General features: G+C 46.0%; 1 protein-coding gene across 1 annotated transcript in view; it reads right to left on the bottom strand.

Annotated features, from left to right (window-relative positions):
* The window catches only part of LOC116068545 (NADPH--cytochrome P450 reductase), a 47,939-nt gene extending 34,001 nt beyond the window's left edge, over positions 1-13,938 (bottom strand). Inside the window, exon 1 of the mRNA XM_031338225.1 lies at positions 13,808-13,938. The gene's annotated coding sequence lies outside the window, so the exon portion shown is untranslated. The remainder of the gene's footprint in view (positions 1-13,807) is intronic.
* Positions 13,939-22,406: the final 8,468 nt, after the last annotated feature.

The raw sequence follows: 22,406 nt of genomic DNA, 5'->3' as shown, positions 1-22,406 counted from the left end.
GGAATCTCACCATGAGAAAACACCAAATGAATCCAAACTGATGGCCCTACTTTCTGAAAAATGTCAGTGTCATGAGAGACAAAAGAGAGGGGTAGTGAACAGGTCTACCATGTGACCTCAGACTGGAGAGCAAACTTCAGGGGAAATGGGAAGGGGCTGTGACTCAGTAACTCTTCACAGTGGCCTTTTCTGCTGTACAGTGGTTAGGAGAAAATGCCTTGAAATTTACATAAAAAATGAACCCAGTGATTGAATATGAGAGGCCCTGGAATCCATCCCCAACATCGACCTGCTCTGTCTCTCACACATATATACACACACACATAGGCACAGACAGACGGACGGATGGACACATATATGTAGATACACCCAGAGACAGAGATAACATAGAGACATACTGATCACATAGACATACATACATAGGCACACACATAGGTGCAGACATACGAATATAAACAAAGAGACACATGTGGTCAGACACACACAAAGAGACACACTGATATGCATAGACATACATATATACATACAGAGGCACACACACATATGTACAGACATACATACACAAATACATACATTAACACAAAGACACATACCCATACACATACTCAGACACATGCAAATACACCACAAACAGTATACCAGCCAGACTCACATACATATATGCATATACATACAAACACATTTTTGTACACATTGTATACACATACACAGAAACACACTGAGATACACAAATACATACAAACACACATGCTCACACAAACACTCTGAATCAAAGGGAGTATTTTTTTTTTTTAATGTATGTGAATACACCAGAAGAGGGCACTGGATCCCATTACAGATGGTTGTGAGCCACCATGTGGTTGCTGGGAATTGAACTTAGAACCTCTGGAAGCTCAGCAGTGTTCCTAACCACTGAGCCACCCCTCCAGCCCCCAAAGGGAATATCTTTAAGGCCTCTGACTTACTGTCAAAGTAGCTTTGAAAAAGCAGTTGCCTCCCAGCAGCTCGTCATTGTTAAAGTACGCTGCGACTGTGTAGAGAGACCTAGAGCTGGGAGTGCACATATGTTAGCTGTAGACTGTAGGGAACAGTCAAAAGAAGCCAGGACACCTGTGTCCCAGAAGAAAGAACAAACCAAGCCAGAGTGGACAAGCCAAAGAGCATTTAAAAACATATTATTTATTTTATTTTTAGTTGTGTGTATATGTGAATGGTTATGTGCATATGAGTTTGGGTGTTCGAGGCCAGGAGAGGCTATGAGATCACTTGGAGCTTGTTACAGGCTGCTGTGAGCTGCGTGAGCTGGGTGCTGGTAACTGAACCCAGGTCCTCTGTAAGAGAAGTAACATCCCTAACCACTGAACCATTTCTCCAACCCCTTTCTCCATTTTATATATTTCATGATGGGCCAGGCTCACCCACAGTCAAGATGGATCTTCCCACACAGATGACATAATCAAGATAAACCCCGCAGCCATATCTAGGGCCCATCCCCCAGGTATTCTGGTCTGTCAGGTTGACAATTAAGATCAGCCATCACGGCTGCAGTCCAGAGCTGAAGGGGATACCATTGCAACAAGGCACCTTCCTGCATCGGCAAGGTCTGGCCTGCACTCAAAGCCTACTTTCTCAAAGACTTATTTCGAGCGCAGCCTTGCCCACTCACTCACTCGCTCGCCACCTATGGCTGCCTTTTTGCTAAAGAAAACAGCAGTTGCTCAGCTGCCAGATCTCACAGCTCACAAGCTTCAAGAATGTACTATCTGGCCCCTCACAAAAGAAGTCTGCCAGCGGGTCTGACTTAATTAATCACTCTGTACCAACGCTACTTCCGGCTCTTGATCATTTTAGTGCGGTTATGTAAGACCTGAGCATGGGGAAAGCTTGGTGAGAAACAGAAAGAAATGCTGTGATAGTTCACAAGTTTCGCAAGGGTAATACTGATTAAGATTAAAGAGTCAGGCTGAGGAAATGACTCAGTAGACTGCTTGCGCTGAAAGCCTGAGGATCTGCATCCCATGCCCAGGCCCCGTGTAATGAGGGTTCAGCTTGTGAGTTCCACTTTAAAGTAGTTACTCTTAAAAATATCTATTTCATGTTCAATTGTATGTATGTGGATGTGCTTACGTGCATGTGAGTTCAGGTGTTCCAGGCCAAAAGAGGTCGCCAGCTCACTTGGAGAAGGAGTTACAGGCCAGAGGATGCCTAGAGCTTACTGGCCAGCCAATCTGAGGCAAATGGTAAGTACCAGGCCAATGAGAGACCACGTACCAAAGAAAACAACCAAGATGGGAAGCCAGAGATATAGCTAGGTGGTTAAGAGAACCTGATGCCCTTGAAGATGACACAGTTCATTCCTAGGTCTACACAGCAGCTTACAACCGTCTGTAGCTCCAGTTCCAGGGCTCAGATCCAACAGGCACTGCACACAGTACACATATACAGACAAATATGCAGGCAAATACTACATGAGACACAAGACAGCCAGCTCCCGAGGAACAATTTCTAAGGTTTCATCTGACCTTTCCATGTGCACATACACATTCATCCACTCACACATACTTTCTCTCTCTCACACACACATACACACACACATACAATACTTGTGCACAAACATGCACGCATGCACATGCACACACACACACAAACAAATGCAGAATTAAGGGGCAGGTGTGGTGATAAACACACCTCAAATCTCAGCACTCAGGAGGCAGATGTAGGAGGATGGCTGAGAGTTCAAGACCAGCTTGCTTTACACAGTTCAAGTTTAGCCTGGACCGCTTACTAACACCCAGTTTCAAAACAGAAAAGCAAGAGGCTGGGAGTGAACCCAATGGTAGAGCACTTGCCTGGAGTCACCCAGTGAGGGGCTTGGGGAATGGCTCAAAAGTATAGTGCTTTCCTGGCATGCATGAATCCCTGGGTTCAAACCCTAGTACTGCGAATAAACAGACAAACAGCAGGCAGAACTGCAGAAGAAAGATCCACCTAGAGCACAAACGCACTGTGTTACTTACGGCCAGCTCACTGCACCAACGTTCATTTATACCTACTGTTTACCAACCCCCACACTAGGTACTCTATATAAGTTCTTTCTCTTGTATGACAAGCCTGTTTAGAGAAATATTATCTTTCATTTTGCAGACCAACAATTAGCCAAGCAAATTACCCATGGTCCCCTAGCTGGCAACTTCCAGGGAGAGATACAAGGACCCCGTGGGACTCTGATACTTCTGCTGCCATCCTAGCTATCACTGGCTATGGAGGACAAGGTGACCTGATGGCTGGCCCATGACAGTGACAGGGGTTCCAGGGCTGACAATCCTTCAGACTATATCATCAACAACAGCTGTGCTTCTTCTGTGACTAGGAGAGAAACAGCCTCTGGAGCCTCTCTTCTTCTACCCAAAATGGCTTCTAGCCATCTCTTCTACAAGTCAGAATTCATGAGACTTACCAAAAACAGAATCCAGACTTTTATCAAGGCATCAGGCCAATGACTGTCACTGCACTGAGGTCTCTGACCGTGCTGTTCTGAGGCCCACCCCACCCCAGCGTCTGTTTGCATTTCACGTTAACATTAGACCATAGCTAAGCACTAAAAGCTGCTGTCACTGGGGATGCACCAGGTGGGGGGTGCACACCTGTCATTTCAGCACTGCCAGAGTGGAAGCAGTGCTTCTGGAGGACCTTCTAGAGGACCCATATCCTGCAGCTCAAGTTCCTGTAAGCCCAGCTCCAGAGGCGTGGTTGCTCTCTACTGGCCTCCATGGACAGTGTACTCACATATGCATCCTCCCCTCACGCCTCAGAGTTAGAAATGGAGCCCATTTTTGTTTCTTTTAAAGAATGGAGGATTGGTATGCACAGGTCACTCTACCTAGACCTATGTAGCTAAAGGCATGGGGCTTCAGGCTCTGTAAGGGTAGAACTCTGGGCATGAGAGAAAGGGCAGAGCCCGAATGGTGCCTTGTGGCAAGCAGGGTTACAGTTTGGGGAATCTAGGGCAGTGAGTGGGAAGAGATGCTTTGCAGGAGTTGGAGGGGACCAGTCGCATGTGAAGGCATTAGCTATTTAGTCCCTCCTACATGCAGCCTGGTTGGCTTTCCTGCCCTGGGTGAATGGTTCTGGTCAGTGGCTCTAGTCCACGATATCTCTGTCTGTCTGTCTGTCTGTCTGTCTCTCTTAATTTATGTGCATGGGGCTATGGGGATTTTACCTTCATGTATGTCTGTGAGAGGGTGTCAGATCCTCTGGAACTGGAGTTACAGGCAGATGTGAACTGCCATGTAGATGCTGGGAGTTGAACCTGGGTCTTTGGGAAGAACAGCCAGTGCCCTTAACCACTGAACCATCCCTCCAGCCCAGCCACTTCTCTCGATTCCCATCTGGTACAACTACCTGCCCTGGGTCCTGCTAAACTCTAGGTTTTGCTAGAAAGAGCACGTGGGATTGGATAAACCAGCTGAGGCACAGGAGAAGATGGGCCTCGTGTATATTTATTACTTTCTAATTATTATAAAATGATCTGACAAAAGGAACTAGGGCCAGAGAGATGGCTCTGTGGTGAAGAGAACTTGCTGTTCTGCAGAGGGCTTGAGTTCAGTTCCCAGTACCTATATCCGGCAGCTCACAAACACCTGTAACTCCAGTTGCAGGGAATCTGATACCTTCACATGTACACATAAACACACACACACACACACACACACACACACACAAGTTTTAATACAAAAAAGTAAAAATAACTGGGGAAGAGGGGTACATGACTTTAATCCCAGCACTTGGGAGGCAAAGGCAGGCAAATCCCTAAGTTTGAGGCCAGACTGGTCTACAGAGTGAATTCCAGGACAGCCGGGGCTGTACAGAGAAACCCTGTCTTGAAAAACAAAAACAAAAACCAAAAAATAAAAATCCATAGCTACTGTACCTCAGAATGACAACCTTCAAAAAAAATTTACTTAATTGGCCATCTGGGCTCAGCTAACACACAGGACAAAGATCAGCAATATTCTTGGGAGAATGATGCAATGTTCATTCAGTCGCTCACACATCTATTCGTTTAGTCACTATCAGCAGAGTGCTTATCATCTTCTGGCACTCTTCTAGGCACTGGCTTTTCCTCACAGAAAACTCAACCTTCCATTCCAACTATATTGCCACAGTGGTAGAAAGTACTTCAGTCTTTTCTTTTCTTTCCTTTTTTTTTTTTTCTTTTTTTTTGTCCCTTTTGAGACAGGGTTTCTCTGTATAGCCCTGGCTGTCCTGGAACTCACTCTGTAGACCAGGCTGGCCTCGAACTCAGAAATCTGCCTGCCTCTGCCTCCCAAGTGCTGGGATTAAAGGCGTGTACCAACACTGCCCGTCATTTCTTTTTCTGAGACATTGCTCGCTACATAGCCCAGGCTAGCCTCAGACTTGAGTCCTCCTACCTCAGCCAAGGGCATTACAGATATGAGCTGCATGCCTGGCTAGACTCCTTTTGTTGCTGGCTACTTTATAGAACGTAAACAAAGAAGAAAAATATTTATTCAAGAGATAAGGAGGATAGTTTTAAACTCTTGAGCAAGGCTGAGGTTATAGCTCAAAAGTGGAGAATGGACCAGCACACATGAATCTCTGGTTTCATACCTAACTCAATATCTCCCAGCAAACACAAACACGAAAATTCTTTTTTGTTTTTGTTATGGAGACAGGGTTTCTCTGTGTAGCCCTGGCTGTCCTGGAACTCATTTTGTAGACCAGGCTGACTTCAAACTCACAAACTTCACTTGCTTCTCTGTCTCTGGCTACACAAAAATTCTTAAGCAAAGTGGTCAAGGGGTGGGAAAGCAGCATTCAAATGAGGTGTGGTGGTGTACATCTGTAATCCCAGCACTCGAAAGGTGAAGGTAGGAAAAGCAGTTCAAGGACAGCCTTGGCTACAGAGCGAGTTTAAGACTAGCCTGAGCCTGACCCTATCTCAACAAATAAATAAGCAAAAATACCCAAAGAAAATTAGAAAAAACAAAACAAACTAAGTCTTCACGATCAATGCAGCAGGGGCTGGAGAGACGACGGCTCAGTGGCCAAGAGGACAGGGTTAAGTTCTCAGCACTGACGCGCTAGCTTACAACTATCTATAACTCCTGTTCCAAGGGATCTGACACCCTCTTCTGGCTCCACCAGAACCAGGCACACATTGTGGTACACATACATGAATGCAGGCAAAACACTGATACACATAAAAATAAAAAGAAATCTTTAACTCTGAAGACCAAAACCAGACAAGACGTAATGGCAGCTGCAGACCCAGAATAAAAGGGAAAGGGGAAGTTGGCATTTGTCCTCGAGAGCTCTGAGGACCAGAAACAGAAAAATGGCAGGGCCACTGTCACGAACACGACATCATGTTGGTGGCAGTTGACGGCTGTTGATGTACGATATGACCTCCAGATCATATTGCATAACTTTATTTATCTTTATGGTACTGGGATGGAACCCCAGGACTTTCCACACAGTAGGGAAGTGCTCTCTAGTACTAAGGTATATCTCCAGTCTCCAAAAATATTTTTTATAGGCCAGTGAGATAGGTCAGTGGGAAAAGATGCTTGCTGCCAAGTCTGAAGACCTGAGTTCAATCCCCAGGACCTACATAATGGAGAACCAACTTCACAAAGTTGTCCTTTGATGTCCACACACATGCCATGGCAGATGAAAATACACATACTCTCTCTCTCTGTCTAAATGAAGAAAGAAAGAAAGAAAGAAAGAAAGAAAGGAAGGAAGGAAGGAAGGAAGGAAGGAAGGAAGGAAGAAGGAAGGAAGGAAGGAAGCCAGGCAGTGGTGGCGCACGCCTTTGATCCCAGCACTTGGGAGACAGAAGCAGGTGGATCTCTGAGTTCGAGGCCAGCCTGGTCTACAGAGTGAGTTCCAGGATAGCCAGGGCTACAGAGAAACCCTGTCTCGAAAAACAAACAAACAAACAAAAAGAAAAAGAAGAAAAGAAAGAAAGGAAGAAAGGAAGCAAGGAAGAAAGGAAGCAAGGAAGAAAGGAAGGAAGGAAGGAAGGAAGGAAGACAGAAGGAGAGAGCACTGGAGAGATGGCTCAGTGGTTAAGAGCACTGACTACTATTCCTGAGCTCCTTAAGTTCAATGCCTGAAAACCACATGGTGGCTCACAACCATCTGTAATGGGATCTGATGCCTTCTTCTTGTGTGTCTGAAGACAACTACAGTGTACTCATATAAATAAAATAAATAAATCTTTAGAAAAAAGAAAGAGAGAGAGAGAAAGAAAGAAGCAAAGAAGAAAAGGAAAAGAGAGAGGAAGAAAGAAAGAGAAGTGAGATGCCAGTGAGCAAAGCCATAACAGGCACTGTCTTCTATTAAGCCACGTGCCTAGGCCTCAGATCACATTATATAAGGAACCCCCCCACTGATCTAAGTGAGTTTGTGGTTTTATAAAGTCATTGAACCCTTAAAGCCAACATACCACCTTTTTCACCAGACCACAAGCCCAGGTCAGAAACCTCTGGGATGCTTGGAATGTGTGCCTCCCTCTGCCCCACCCACGAGGAGCCTGGCACGACTGGCTATAATCTGTGTATCCCAGGGCCTTCATCTGTTTGCTGTGTTGAAAATCGACCCTGGGTGACCCTCAGTCATTGCATCTGAGTGCTGGGAAGGTTACCAAGAGTCTCTATGTATCTACCTAGTCCTGTGAACCTTTACACAGACCCAGTACACAATACACACTGTGAAGATCAAAGTCATACAAGTTCGTGCTGTTCGGAACATGAACCGTCCCAGAGAGAGATGATGTGGAGACTGGACTCTGAGAGGTTAGTCAGGCAAGTGGCACAGACACTGAAGCTATGACCAGGGTACATAAAGTCAAATGACTCAAAACCACCTGTAACTTTCACTCACAATGAAAATGACGTACGTTCCACCTTGGAAGGCACACCTTGTCTATTATCCTTCCTGTTATATAATCAGGCAAACAAAAGTCAAACTCTTCCAGATTATTGCTCTACACAGGCTAGCTCCTGTCCACTCTCAGAACAGATCATTGCTAAGCACCACAGACTGGAGTAATATCTAATTATCCTTTATACTTTAAAAGCCTTCCTCTCTTTTTCCTTCCTTCCTTCCCCTTCCTTCCTTCCTTCCTTTCTTTCTTCCTTCCTTCCTTCCCTCCTTTTCTGAGACAGCAGGCTATAAGGTAGCCCAGGCTAGTTCCAACTTACGATGTTTCCCAGGATAGTCTTGAACTCCTGATCTGCCTATCTTCACCTCCTGAGTCTTGGAATATAGACATGTACCGCTACGCCTAGTTTTAACAGTACTAGGGATAGAACCCAGGACTTCCTGCATGCTGAGTAAGCACTCTACCTACTGAGCTACACCCCCAGTCAGAGACTGCTGGGCTTCTGGAAAGCACAGAGAATTCTCTTATTTATGTCATACAGAGGAGATCAGAAGGTCTCAGCCTCCAGAATGCCAATCAAAAGATAATCCTAAGACTGGCCTCCACCTGAGATGTATCTTAAAACTGAAATAAGTGGCCTGGAGAGATGGTTTGGTGGTTAAGACACTGACTGCTTTTCCAGAGGTTCTGAGTTCAATTCCCAGCAACCACATGGTGGCTCACAACCACCTTGTAATGGAATCTGATGCCCTCTTCTGGTGTGTCTGAAGACAGCAACAATGTACTCATATACATAAAATAAATAAATCTTAAAAAAAACTGAAATAAGTGGGCAAGCAAGATGGCTCAGTGAATAAAAAAGGGTGCTGTCAATGACAACAGTACATCAGAAAATAAAACACCAGGTTATCTAGTAATATGCATAATGTTTGTGTTTTCATGTTTAGAATGAATGAAACATAAATCTAAAAAGGCAGGGACTATGGAGACTGGAGAGAAGGCTCAACAATGAAGGGAACTTGCTGTTCTTCTAGAGGTCCAAGCTTGGTTCCCAGAACCCATGGCAGGAAGCTCAGGACCACCTGGAATCCTAGCTCTACAACCAATGCTGTCATCTGGCCTCCTAGCATTTGATAGGCTAAAGTCACAGTGTTGAGTTCAAAGCCATCCCGGATTACAGCGCATAAGACTCTGTAACAAAAACATCTAAGAGGGAAGTGAGAAGGCTCAGTGGGTAAAGGCACTCGCCACCATAACTGACAGCCTGAGTTTGATCCCTGTTTCCCATGCTGTAGCAGGAGACTGACTCTCCAAATTGTTCTCTGACTTCCACGCATGTACCATGGCATAGGCGCCCACCCCATAAATAAGTGCAATTTTAAAAAATTTAATCAAAGAAATAGAGGGTAAGGAGATAACTTGTTTGATAAAGTGTGTCAATTTCCAAAGCCTAGCATTTAAAAAAAAAAAAAAAAAAAAACTAGCCTATTGGCACGCACTTGAAAAATCCCAGTGCTAAGAGGCTGAGACAGGTGGATCCCTGGGCCTTGCAGCCATTCTAGCCAAATCAGACAGCTTCAGGTCAATAAGAAACTGTCTTAGAAAAAAGAGAGTGATGTCACCCAAGGCTGAGTCTAGATGTGTGTGTGTGCGCACATAAAGTCTCTTCAGGTAGGCCCACCATGCAACGCTGCCCTCCTGCCACATGTATCTTAGGCATCCCAGAGGTAGTGTGCACCAGGGTTCTTTGATGGGCTTAGGATCCCTACTGACTCATCAAGATCCTAAGGGCAGTAGCTACCAAGAGCCTGGCACAGTTCCTTGCCTCCCAAGACAGCTTCGCTTGCGCGTTCCATTGCTCATGTTCCGTTCCAGGCGGCCACCAAATAACTCAGCACCACGAAGCACCTCACACCTATCCCCTCAGGGAGAAACTTGGCTTATGCTACCATATGTATAAATATATAAATATTTAGTTTTCTGTTTGCTTCCCTCCCCAGCAAGGTTCTCAAGGGGCTGAACCCAAACCCACACAGTTCCGCCCACCCTGAGGGCCTCTGAAGTGTCATTCCACAGGGAGCTAAGCCTGCCAAGGACAGCAAGAATCAACAGCAACCTTCTACCTGGGCATGGCGGTGTACATCTTGAAGCCCATCACTCTTTTTTTTTTATTTTTTTTTTTTAAATTTATTTGCATTTCAAATGTTATCCCCTTTTCCAGTTTCCCAGCCTCCCAGAAACCTCCTATCCCATCGCATTCCCCCCAATCCCCTCCTATGAGGGTGTTCCTCCACCCACCCACCCACTCCCGCCTCCCTATCCTTGACTCCCCTACACTGGGGCATCTATCCAGCCTTCATAGGACCAAGGGCCTTGCCTCCCATTGATGCCTGACAAGGCCATCCTCTGCTACATATGCAGCTGGAACCATGTGTACTCTTTGGTTGGTGGTTTAGTCCATGGGAGCTTGGGGGGTCTGGTTGGTTGATATTGTTCCATCACTCTTAAGATGACTGGGGCAGGAGGGCTGATACTTAGAGGCAAGACCTTACTTAAAAGAAAGAAAAGAAAAGAAGACAGGAAGGAAACAGAAAGAAAGAAAGAAAGAGAGGAAGGAAAGAAAGCGGGAAGGATGGAGGGAGGGGAGGGGAGAAGAGGAGAGAAGAGGAGAGAAGAGGAAAGGAAAGGAAGAAAGAAAGAAAGAAAAGCCCTAACCTGTGGGAGATGGAGGCAGGAGTTCAAGGCCATCTGCAGCTACATAAGTGAGTTGAGTTCATGGTCACTTTGAGCTGCATGAGGAAAAAACAAATGACAAAAAACAAAACCAACAACAACAAAAAACAAAACAAAAACGAAAAACCCTTAATTAAAATAAAAAGTAAGTGCGCTTGTGAGCTAGTCTGGGAGAGCAGTGGAGCAGGGCTTCTTTCTCCAGCCTTACTGATGAGGAAGGAAGTCAGAGCCCGGCCTGTGCCTATGGTTTGCCTTAGCAGGTAGGTTACCTTTAACCCTGTGCTTCTACTCCAGCTGCCTCGAGTCCAGATTTCTGTCAGGTGCCAAATACAGACACATGTATGGAAAGACAAGTTCTGCCATACAGCTCATGTCAAATAAATGTGAATGAGGATCTGGCATCAGGAAGCTGGTGCGCCTACCCCTGGCTGAGGCAGGAGGATTGCTACAAGTTTGAGGCCAGCCTAGGATCTATAAGTACAGTTCTGAGTCAGCCAGGGCTACTTAGCAAGACCTTGTCACAGAACAAACAACAAGGGATTAAAAACAAAACTAGCAAATAAACAAACAAAAAACCCAATGAAAAGGCATTTTCCATCTCTAAGATACAAATTATCTATTTCTTTTACAAAGAAACAAACATTATACAATTATGTAGTAAGACATACAAGATGATATATACTCTGTTGTGCTTTGTGATATTGTATCTTTCTGTTTATCTTCTTTTGACAGGAGATCTTGAGTGGATTGGTAAAGTGTCTATCTAGCACATGGTAAACTGGAAAAGAAAGAACAGAGCATGTGAAGGAATATGCTCAATATACAATAGATACCAGTATGGGGCTGGAGAGATGGCTCAGCCGTTAAAGGCTAGGCTCACAACCAATAGATACCAGTATGAAAATCAATAAAGAAGAAATAAACTAAGGAAAGTTACATCTCACTGAGCTGGGGCCCACAGGCCTGGCCTGGTGTGTCAAGTGTTTATAAAGCAGGCCTCTAGAATGACAAAGAGAATGACAACTGGGTAAGCTCTCACAAAGAGGGGACATCCCTAAGAACTTGATTTTATATGCAGGTGGCCTTAGTCCTAGCACTTAGGAGGCAGAGGCAGGAGGATTGGTAATTCAAGGTCACCCTGGAACACCTGAGACTCTATCTCAAAACAACTAGATTTAATACTTAATGTTGAAATGTCCCATGGATTTAGTAAGTAAATGTTTTGCTCTTGGCAGGAAGTTCTTTTCAAACAGTCTATCTGCTAAGTACACAGAGACTTTCCTAATGAATGTAGATCCTGATTTTCAAGGAGTTAAGAAAACCTCCACCCAGAGTGAATGGGCCTATGATTTCAGGTTTATCAGGCCACTGACATCTCCTGTGGATGCTTATTTATAAACTCCTACTATCAGGATGTCTTCACTTGAGGTATCCTGGCTGCCATCGAGCCTGTGATTTCCAGGTACCAAAGTCCATCTCTGGAATCTTCCACAGTCTACACCTACCTCTTTCTCAAAGGCCAGATGTGAGGGTAATAAGATAATATTCCATCCTCTCTAATGTGGGCCTGTTTTCTGGCCACTTTTTGATAATGATTGAGCAATGTGCTCAATGAAACCAATTCCAGTATCAGAGGATATAAAAGTTAAGAGCCACTCACTCTCCAAAGAAAGTGGAATCTCTTTAAAGGAGCCACTGGAATAACAACCAAACCAAGGTGGACCATTCTCTGTTCACTGGTTTTGGTATTTGGGCTTTCTGAGTCATTTTTCCACTAGCAGCCAATTCAAAGATCAATATCCACAGGGGATCTATGAGGTTAGAGTTTATGTGTGGTTAATGAACCAAACCTACAAACAGCTCCAGAATTAATGTTCTGTGTAGTAAAACCAAATCTCCATGGTTAGATAACCATTTGGCTCACAATAACCAGCCCAGTTCTCAATACCACTAGCCAGGATCCCAGTCTCTTTCCTCTCTTCAGTTTCACTGAGATAGTCTCAGTATGCAGCCCTGGCTGACTTGGAACTTGCTGACCTTGAACTCAAGCAATCCTCCTGCTTCAACTTCCTAAGTCCTGGAACAGCTCCAGGATTATGTCTTGTCGTCCTCAAAAATGTCAAGACCCTAGTCATGCCAGGTGGCACACACATATAATTTCTGTACTCAGGAGGCTGAGAAAGGAGAATCAATCGGTTCAAGAGCTACAAAGCAAGATGCAGGCCAGTCTAGGCTTTCTAACAAAACCTTGTCGCACGCGCGCGCGCGCGCGCACACACACACAAACAAAAAAGTCAACCCTAGGGTCAGGTAGCAGACTCAAAGAAGTTATGTGTCCTGCCAAGGTGGTAAGACTTGAACCCAGGACCACCCCCACCAGTTGAGTCTCCCTTTGTGTTTTCATTATTCTGGCAGCATGATCAGGCTCAGAGCGACCCGCTTAAGTCTGGTGGGTCTATTGCAAACACACACGGCTTTCACTGAAATGTCCCCCGAAATCCTCGGTCCCGGTCAATAGCTTACACAATGTTGAATCGCCTTGAGAAAGAAAAATGAGAGAGGGGGGGAAAGCCAATCCAGGTTAAGTTCCCAGGAGGATACCCTGCTCCTGCTGCCCAGCAGATCACAACCTCTCACCCAGTGGCTCCCAAGAGCTCAGGGTGCCACTGCTGCTCAAGCGAGCCCGACAAAGGTGTGTCGCAGGCACTATCCCGAGAGGAGGTACTGTCCCAGGGATGCACAAAGGGTGACACCTCCACTAAGCCCACCTGATGGTTGCCGGGTCCTATTCGCCCTCAGGGAGCTCATTCTAAAGTGAGTGGTCTTCAAGATCTGCTTGCCCCCAAAGTCCCGTCGCGCAGGTGGGGAAACTGAGGCTAGAAGAGGTACTGCTGCGTTGCCTGAGGACCGACTCTCCACCCGCAGATGCAAAGATCCGACCCTCGGGTGAAGGCAGGTAATAGGGAGGACGACCCTCACTCAATACGCCCCGCGACAGGTTAGGTGGTGGTGGGAAGCGCCAGCCACCCCAGGAGAAGGGCCGAGGTGAGGAAGTCTCGCCTTCCGCACCGGGAGAGTCGCGCGGAGATCGGCCTAAAAACCCTTCCCGGAATCGCAGCGATGAGAGGCGACCCAGTATCGCGGACCCCATTCCTCACTCACCCTGCGCTCCTCGGTACCGACCAGATCACACACTGCGCGCGGTCCTGTGGGTCTCTGAGGCCGTGGGGCCGGACGCAAGCCCGCACCACTGAGACGCTACCACCGCCGGGGAGGCTGCGGGGGTGAGGCGTGGCCAACGCCGCCGAGGCCCCGCCCACAAAGGCCGCGCGCGCGCTCTTGAGGCAAGGCCCTCTTTCTTTTTGCTCCCCTTCTAAATCCCTACTGTTGGTACGGCCCGGGTGGGCCCCGCCCCTAAGTCCGGCTCTACGTCCCTAGGTCACGCCCCTCATCCTCTCCTCGGAGAAGGCACGCCTCCTAGCCGGGCGGCGCTCAGTTCGGATGCTCGGTTCCTAGGCCACGCCCCAGGCCTAAGCGCTGATTCTGGGCCACGCCCCCTTCTCGTCGCCAAGAAGCTCCGCCCATTTCTGGGCTTCGATCCGAGGTTTGGCTACCGGCCTGCACAGCTCTGACAGACGTTTGTGCTTCGCGTGACCCTGCCTTTCCCCTTGGCATCCGAATTCGGTCTCTTGGGTCAATGGGGGGTCGTGGCTGTGCGCCACCACGTGTAGCGTCCTGCTGCTGGCCTCAGCTCATCTGTGATCTCACGTCTTTTGTCAGCTGAAAACAGGGAGGCTGATAGAGGCGCCGCTGGTCCCGGGGAAGGGGGTGGATCCCTCACTGAGAATTGAGAACTAACCTGTTTAGGAAAGAGAAGTGGCTAGGGGAGAGGCGAAGGCAACAGGGTTTGGAAATCTGGCTACCAGCAGCTGTGCTAGATGCCTCTCATCCCAGCAATCAGAAGATTGAAACAGGAGAATAAGCCTCAACTACAATGAGTTTGAGGCCAGCCTGAGCTACTTACTTGTAACTCTCAAAAAATCAAAAAAACGCTGGGCTGTGGTGGCACACGCCATTATTTAATCCCAGCACTTGGGAGGCAGAGGTAGGTGGATTTCTGAGTTCGAGGCCAGCCTGGTCTACAGAGAGAGTTCCAGGACAGCCAGAGCTACACAGAGAAACCCTGTCTCGAAATACCGAAAGAAAAAAAAAAGAACAGAGAAATCGACTGTATTGGAGTTAAGAATCTCACCTCTGGCCCCTGGAGGTTTGGGGTAACAGGAACATAAGGTCTGGGTGGCAGAACATTTGTTCTAAACAGCTTTATCTTTATGACCGTTACAATTATTAGTAAGCGTTCTTGAGTCAGCAAGATGGCTCTCTGGGTAAAGGGGCCTGCTGTTCAGCCTGAATCGCTCTGTGCCCAGGACAAACAATGAAGAAGAGAACTGATTCCCTTTGATTGTCCTCTGGCACATGTATGCCACTTGCATACACACAAATAAATGAGTAAATGCAATAAAAATAAGTTGTTAAGGTTCTGCTATGGCCCAGCCCTGGGGAGGCAGAGGCAGGTGGGTCTCTATGTGTTCAGAGCCAGCCTGATCTACATAGAGCACACTAGGCCTACCTAGACTTCATACATAGTGTAATACATACAAAGAAGAGGAGGAGGAGGAGGAAGTAGAAGAGGAAGAAGAAGAAGAAGAAGAAGAAGAAGAAGAAGAAGAAGAAGAAGAAGAAGAAGAAGAAGAAGAAGAAGAAGGAGAAGAAGAAGAAGAAGAAGAAGAAGAAGAAGAAGAAGAAGAAGAAGAAGAAGAAGAAAGAGGAGGAAGAGGAGGAGGAGAGGAGGAGGAAGAGGAAGGAGGAGAGGAGGAAGAGGTGGGGGTGGGGGAGGAGGAAAAGTAGGAGGAGGAGAAGAAAGAGGAGGAAGAGGAAGAAAATTGTGCTACAAATTTCTCTTGGACCAGTGAGTTCTCTCAGAACCATTCTCCATATTTATTAATTAGTACATAATCATTCATTCACATATTATAGCTTTATTTTTCTTTTCAAGATCAAGATTTTTAGCCGGGCAGTGGTGGTGCATGCCTTTAATCCCAGTACTTGGGAGGCAGAGCCAGGCAGATTTCTGAGTTCAAGGCCAGCCTGGTCTACAGTGTGAGTTCCAGGACAGCCAGGGCTACACAGAGAAACCCTGTCTTGCAAAAACAAACAAACAAACAAAAAACAAAAAAACAAAAAAAAAATCAAAAAAGCAAAACAACAACAACAAAAAAGATCAAGACTTTCGTAGCTCAAACTGGACTCCATATAGCCATATAGCCTAGACTTGCCTTGAACTCCTTACAGGCATGCTCTACCATATCTGGCCTTTCCCCATGTTTAAAAACAGGGTCTGGCCTGTGAGGTGTCTCCGCAAGTAAAGGCACTTGCTAAGTTGTGCGCTGACTTACACACACACACACACACACACACACACACACTTCTTTTTTGTTTTGGTTTTTCAAGACAGGGTTTCTCTGTGTAGGCCTGGCTATCCTGGAACCAGGCTGGCCTTGAACTCAGAGATCCACCTGCCTCTGCCTCCCTAGTGCTGAGATTAAAAGCTTGCTCCACCATGTCCGGCAAGAAAAGTTTAAAATAGGCAACCAACAACAAAATGGTGTAATAGCAAACCCTCCATAAAGAGACTATCGTGATGTCATGTTACACTTCCTAGGGCTTGGAAGGAACCAGCCTGACACAGAAATTAAATCTACCTCAGCAACAGGTTTCATAATTTCCACAGACCTCAGGGAAGGGCTGTCCCAGCCCCATTAGCAGAACGGGCCCCTCAGGAGTCTTACAGCATCCCAGGGGGTTGCTTCAGAAGAAATCCATATCTGATACTCTGTGTCATCCTTTCAACACCCTTTGGACACTTCCCCATCTGTTCCACTAGGTCTCAGATTTCTACTTCCTGCTTCTGCTTTTAGAGTAGAAATACATGTCTGTGTGTGTGTGTGTGTGTTCTTTCTTTGTTTGTTTCTTTCCTTCTTTTTTCAGTGTTGGCCACTGAACCCAGGGCCTCTGAATGCTAGATAAGTATTCAGTCTCCAAGTCACGCCCCCAGCCTCTCACTGGGAATTCTAGGCAAGTGATCTACCTCTGAGTCACGTCCTTGGCTGATTGTCACCTGCTTCCAGTATACATACGTTCACCTTTCACCTGAGTAACTCCAGAAGCTTCTGGACTGTATGCTGCCTCCAGTTTCTCCTGTGCTCCCCAGCCAATGACATTTCTTTTCTTCATTTACTGTCCTGATCACTGTCTTGCCTTCCAAAAATATGCTATTAATAAGATGGGGGAAAAAAACCTGTAGAGTGGATACATACCTTATAAACACTTAGATACTATATGGACAAATGGACATTTTTCTAAGATGACATAAAAGCCAGGCATGAGCCAGGTGGTGGTGGCGCACGCCTTTAATCCTAGCACTTGGGAGGCAGAGGCAGACAGATTTCTGAGTTCCAGGCCAGCCTGGTCTACAGAGTGAGTTCCAGGACAGCCAGGACTACACAGAGAAACCCCGTCTTGAAAAACAAAACAACAACAACAACAAAAAATAAGCCAGGCTTGGTGGTGAATAGTTATAATACTAAACACTCCTGAGACAGAGGCAGGATGATTACTAGTTCAAGTCTAGCCTGATTTATATACTGAATTTCACACTAGCAAAGATTATATAGAAAAATCCTGTCTCAGAGGAGGAGGAGGAAGAAGAGGAGGATGAGGATAAGAGAATGAGAACAGAAATTCTGTAAAATCAAACAACTACTAAGTGTGATGGCTCAGACCTGTAATCTCAGTACTTGGGACTGTCAGGAGTTCAAGTACAGACTGAGCTAGAAGAGGAATTGGAGGCCACTCTGTGGTATCAGACTTTGTCTAAAAAAAGAAAAAAAGAAAAGAAAAAGGAAAAAGAAAAAAACGAGGAAGCTGGGCATAGTGGTTTGGGCCAGTCTAGATTATATAATGAGATTTAATCTAGAAGAAAAATAAATAGAGCTGGTAAGATATGGTTTAGCAGGTAAAGGCACTTTTTGTTAAGCCTAAAAACCTGAGTTTGATCTCTAGGTCTCACACCATAGAAAGAAAGAAACCCTGTCTTAAAAAAAAAAAAAAAAAAAAAAAAAAAAAAAAAAAAAAAAAAAAGAAAAAAAAAACAAAACAAAACAAAAAACAAAAGAACAAGAGCCCCTACCAATAAATTAAATAAGATCAATTAACATAAGTGAGCAAAAGAATGTGCAGTTCCCAGCAAAGGAAGTACAAACTACTCTAGACTGAATGGAAAAAAAGGAAGGAAGGAAGGAAGAGAAAGAAAACATGACTGTTCCTAGGGATGGTGGAGGGGATGGTTTATTATAGATTTGTGGGAGAGCATAGCCAGAGGCAGGGACATCTGGGAAAGTCCAGAGTGGACATGACCCTGAACTGGGCCACGTAGGGAGAGGGGAACCAGGTGCAGCAACCAGGAGGCCCACAAAGACAAAAAGGGGGGAGAGTTCAGGGATGTGGGTGGGGCGTGCCAGTCGGAGGATCCTGGAACACCAGGGACTGAGGGATGCTGGGAAAACCTGGCAGCCAGGTCCACTTTGGTATGTTAAGCAGATGCCTCAGCCATTTGTCCCAAGTTTGAAACCTAACACTAACTAGGTGAAATTTCTCTACATCACACAGAGAGGTGAACTACAAACTGGCCAAGCTATCCGCCTCTGCTGCCCTATACGCAAATGCAGACGTTTAAGAAGGCGTGGTCGTAGAGGTCTTCGGGAAACAGGTCTGCTGGTTTAGTATTGCTAACTCTGTAAGGAAGGACCATCCAGTTATTTGAAAAACAAAAGGATAGAGAAGGGAGCTCATTACTGACATGGCATAATTGGCCTTCTTTCTTGGGGAGGCTTGTGAGACCCGTCCCCCAGTGAAGGTGAGCTACTTATTGCAGCCAAGCCCAATGACCTGAATTTGATCCTTAGGACCTACAAAGTAGAGAGAACAAATTGACTCTTAACAGGTAGTTTTCTGACTTCCACACTGTGATGCATGCATCCTAGCATAACTAAACATAGTTTTAAATCAAATCATATTTTATATTTCTCAATAAAAAAAAAAGATATGCCTTTGGGGGTGGTCAACTCCCCAGCATTTCCTTATCCTTATCCCCCAGATGGGATCAATTCTTACTCCATTTCCTGATTTCTTCAATCAGCTTTTTTTTTTTTTTGGTGAGGCTTAATGACCTCTACAGAAACAACTTTTGACTGGCTTTTTGCCCTAGCCAGTTTTTCATTTTGTTTAGCAATGAATCTAGAACCTTCCAGCTGCTAGGCAGGTACATAGCCTGACACTGAGCTATATCTCCAGCTCTCCTTTTGAAAACTTCTTCCTTTGGGATAGGGTCTCATTAATTACTCACGCTGAACTTGAACTCTCAGTAACCCAGACAGACCTTTAGACCTTTGTTCCCTCCTATCTCAGTCTCCTGAGTAGCTGGAATGGCAGGTCTGTGTCACCAGGGTTAGAGAGAGAATTGGTACTAATGCACCACAGCATGAGTGTGGAGATGAGAAGACAATCGCTCCCATCACGTGGGTCTCAGGGATTGAACTCAGGTCGTCAGGCTTGGCAGCAAGTACCCTTATCCATTGAATCACCTCACCACCTCCTGCGACCGATATTTTAGTTGTTGTCTCTTAAGTTGTCAGATCTTTGTGGCTTTTGTTTGCTTGCTTATTTGTTTGAGACGAGGTCTTGGTATATAACTCTGGCACACCTAGAACTCACTATGTAGATCAGAACTGGTTAAGTCTTACTGGTGATTAATGTTCTTGAAAGCACAGCTCACTCTCACTTCCATATCTTTCCAATATATTAATTGTTCAAATATCTAGCTTAGTTCTTCTGAGTTATGATGATGACTGAGGCAGCAGCCTTGGACCTTTAGGTTTTGAGCCATGAGCAGTTAATCAGAGTCACATTATCTCTTAACATTATGCAATGTAGCCCTTGCCCCTGTCTCTGTCCACATCTCTGCCTCCAGCTTCTACTCTTAGGACCTCTGTGTTCTTCACAGAGTCGGTGTTCTAAACAGGTTTTCTGTTTATGGTCTGTAACTGGGGACCTGAAGGTCGAGTCAACAAACAGTGTTGACATTGCTGTCACACTGGACCTGTGTATACAATGTCTCCAATCATCGGTGAAATCAGAGTCATGGAGTGCGTTCTGTATAACCCTTCTCTGCCCGGAGGCTCACTGGCACTGTCTAAAAAAGATGTGAGGAAATTAACCTGATGGAGATGGTAGAGGTACAGCCCCACTGTAGAACTGGAATGGGGTTGGTACAGTATGGGACTGGACTCACTGGACCAGTAACAGTTCTACTGTTCCCGTGGCTCCCCATGTCACTTCCTGTGACACCTACACAAGGACAAACCTCTTCTCCCCTTAGGCTTGATGGTGAAGGTCTAGAAGACACAAGAATCGTGAGAGTCTTGGGCTAGATCCAAAGTTCTCATCCTAGAGCAGTAAAATGTTCTAGGATGCCAACAGTGCAGCGCCTCAGCTAGGTTGTCACCCAAACCTGAGCTCTGTACCTCTAGCTATGTGCCCAGGGGTAGGGCCCTGGTCACTACCCTTTGGACCACTCTCAGTTCTTGCTCTTGCTCTTTCTGTACTTATTCTTTTCCCACCTCTATCCCCACCCCCTTTTTAAACAAAGTCTCTGTATGTGCTGATTTGGAACTCACTATGTAGCCCAGGCTGGTCCTCCTTCCTCAGCTTCCTGAGGACTAATGTTATACACACTTGCTATCAGGTCTGGCTTTCCTCCAGGGCTCTTAATGCCTCCTGGAAGAAAGTTATGGAGAGTCAAGTGGAAAGAGAGTTCGAGGCCAGGTTTCCAGTGCCTTTGTAATCTAGGCTTGGCAGACACATTCACTCACCAAATAAGATTGCACATATGTGATGAGAATATGATTAACCAATCAGGATGGGACATAGAACTGTCAGCAATAGAGGAGGGAGTGTCCATCGTTGGAAAACAACTTCAAGGAAAATCTATGTCTTTCTTTTATAACTTAACTTTGTTTTCAGTGCTGGAGAGTGAACCCAGGGCCTCACACATAGAAAGGCCATGCCACTGAGACACTCCCCCAGTCCCTCCCTGGGGGATTCTAGGCAGATGCTCTACCACTGAGCCACGCCCCCAGCCCCTCACTGGGGGATTCTAGGCAGGTATTATACTACTGAGACATAATGTGTTCTACATATTATAGCAAATCTCCCTGAAATATACACTTGACAGAAGAGTTCAGATTCAGAGTAGGAGAGAGGGGTCTTACCCTAAGGTTTCCAGCCTAGTAAGTGTTTCAAGGTCTCTAACTAATAGGTTGTCACAGTTTATGTTACTTCTCAACTTGGCAGAACCAAGAATGAGCTGCCAATCCATTCCTGCTCAGTGCTCCCTATAGAGCCTGCCTTCCCTCAGTGTTTGGCCTGCGGTCTGCTCTCTACAGTGCCCACCTCAGCCTCCAGCGAGTGTCTGTTCCACTCTTGCTTTGGACTGACACTATTTCTCACACTGGAGCAGCTTCTTTGCTCCTAACCAGGGAAGTGCTCCAACTCTGATTCACAGGAGCCCGTGTCTGGCCCCAGACTTCTTGCATGGCCCCCTGGGCATGCCTGTGCAGGATTGTCTTGATTTGGTTCATTGAGGTGAGAAGAATTCTGCACATTACAGATAGCGGCTGGGATCCTGGGGTGTACTGAGTTGGGGGAAAGATTTGAGTAGCAGCATGCACTCATCCTTGTCTCCTGACTGTGGGTGTAATGGACTGTGCCCTAGAACTGGGACCCAACGCAACCCTTTTTTCTCTTAACTCGCTTTTATCAGAGTATTTTTATTACAGTCACAGGCAAAGAAGAAACTGGGACATAGGTGTTTCAAGATCCCCAGCTAGATATATCAGGACCCGGTCTGATTATAACAGTGGACTGGCCCAACACAGCCTATCCATTCCTGCTCAGTGCTCCCTATAGAGCCTGCCTTCCCTCAGTGTCTGGCCTGCGATCTGCTCTCTACAGTGCCCACCTCAGCCTCCAGCGAGTGTTTGTTCCACTCTTGCTTTGGACTGACACTATTTCTCACACTGGAGCAGCTTCTTTGCTCCTAACCAGGGAAGTGCTCCAACTCTGATTCACAGGAGCCTGTGTCTGGCCCCAGACTTCTCTGTATCGTTCACATTCTGGCCTCTTTTCCTTCACAGACACATAGACGCTTCAGGTATTCCAAGGTCATGGTACATCTCTAAGGTTATCTTACACAGGCCTCTTCCCCAAGCAAGAAAATGTCCCCATATTTGGCTGAGAAGGAATGACCAGTCCTTGTATAAAAAGAAAATGAGGAGCCGGGCGGTGGTGGCTCCAAAAAGAAAAAAGAAAAAAAGAAGACTCCAAGTGAGCATGATTGTGTTAATGTCCTCACAGATGCAAAAATCATAAACCAGAAGGCAGAGTAGTAGACCTTAAATGGCAACAAGATCTCTGTGAGTTCAAGGCCAACCAAGGGCTCCATGAGCTGGGTTTTTTGTTTTTGTTTTGTTTTTTTGTTTGTTTGTTTTGTTTTTTTTTTTTTTGAGATAGAATTTCTCTGTGTAGCCCTGGCTATACTGGAACTCACTCTGTAGACCAGGCTGGCCTCAAACTCAGAAATCCA

Source organism: Mastomys coucha, unplaced genomic scaffold (assembly GCF_008632895.1).
Source record: "Mastomys coucha isolate ucsf_1 unplaced genomic scaffold, UCSF_Mcou_1 pScaffold22, whole genome shotgun sequence".
Classification (NCBI taxonomy): Eukaryota; Metazoa; Chordata; class Mammalia; order Rodentia; family Muridae; genus Mastomys; species Mastomys coucha.
Note: the sequence above shows the minus strand (reverse complement) of the source record. Positions and strands in the feature narration are given on the sequence as shown.